Source organism: Polyergus mexicanus, unplaced genomic scaffold (assembly GCF_030449975.1).
Source record: "Polyergus mexicanus isolate NDT 795.1 unplaced genomic scaffold, iyPolMexi1.0 SCAF_10, whole genome shotgun sequence".
Taxonomy (NCBI): domain Eukaryota; kingdom Metazoa; phylum Arthropoda; class Insecta; order Hymenoptera; family Formicidae; genus Polyergus; species Polyergus mexicanus.
In genome coordinates this window covers 4,030,516-4,032,093 of record NW_027223330.1, presented here as the reverse complement: position 1 = coordinate 4,032,093, position 1,578 = coordinate 4,030,516, and positions in this window count along the sequence as shown.

Here is a 1,578-nt window from a genome sequence, read left to right as displayed (position 1 = left end):
TAATAATAAACTCTATTTTCCATTCCCAATATCGCTGAGCAGTTCGTTGTTGAAGTGAGGAGCGAGTACATTTTTTATTATCTCACTGCATTTTGTCCTATGAATTTTTATGTTTTTTGCTGCTTCACTGTCGTTGAAATTATGCTTACACATTTCACTCAAATGATCACACAAAGCGATTGCATTATGCGCGCAGAGAAAAAGTGCCATCGATCCTTCGGCAGCTGACGAGTTTGGCGATTGTTCGCGAAAAGACAATTTTTGTTGCCGTTGCAAAGAGAACGGCTCTGCAGCTTGGATGTGTTTCTTTGTTTTGCTGTGATTGATTAGATCCACGTATTTTGCCACTAAATCGCATTTGCAGAATTTGCAGTGAGCCTTCGTATCGTTACCTATTACCTGTTATTCCATTAAATTTTGTTATAAAATACAAAGTCTTGATGTAACATGTAACAATAATATTTTCTCTATAATAGATTTTATCGATTGTCTAGATCATAAAGACCATATATATACCTGAACGATCCATTCTTTCATTTGTACATCCGTGAGCCAGACTTTTCTGAATTTTTGGACATATCGCTTATCTTTCGAAGCTTTGCTCATCTCGAAGAAAATTTATAAAAATTTTCAATTATAAAAGAGGAAGTAATACTTGAATCAAATCAGGAGTTTGTAAACACTTTGCTTAAGTCCGGATTTACAATAGATGTAGTAAGCCCTAATGCCCGTATCAGACCACGCATTAAAAATTGAAGATTGAAGATTAAAGATTGGAATTTGACCAATCAGAACAAAAAGGACTAAAATTTCTTTGTCCTGATTGGTCAAATTTCAATCTTGAATCTCAATCTTCAATGCGTAGTCTGATATGGGCTTTAGCCTTAAGAAATTGACTAATCACAGTCGAGTATTCCTCTCATACTTGTTTGTGATAGGTCAATTTCTTAAGGCTAAAAGCTTACTACACCTATTGTAGATCCGGACTAAAGGCAGAATCGAAGTATACATACAGTGATTTTTGGGTGGGAAAGCATGCACCATTAGTGGTTTTTAGTGGGATCCACGAAGCCCTTTAGTGGGATAACGATAATCCGAGTTCGCAACACTGGTCATGCGATATATACACTATCATAGATCTGTTTACCAAAGGAAGACATAATAAAAATCTCGGTATTATACTCATCTCGCAAAATCTCTTTTATCAAGGGCGCGGACAGCGCGACATATCTCCCAATGCGAATTACATAGTAGTTTTTAAAAATCCACACGATCGCGCTCAAATACATCATCTAGCGCGCCAAGTATATCCCGACGATCTAAAATTTATGGAAGAAGCGTACTACGATGCTACATCGAGACCACACGGGTATTTATTGCTTGATTTGAAACAATCGACTTCAGACAAATATCGCTTTCGCACGTGCATCTTTCCCAACGATACTCGGCATTACGCATACATACCGTAGATCGAACAATAGAAGTGGGGGCGTATAAAAGGATAAAATTCGTGTTCGCAACTTGTAAGTTGTGTAATTACAGTGTAATAGTGAAAAAAGAAGATCTTGATAAAAAGTT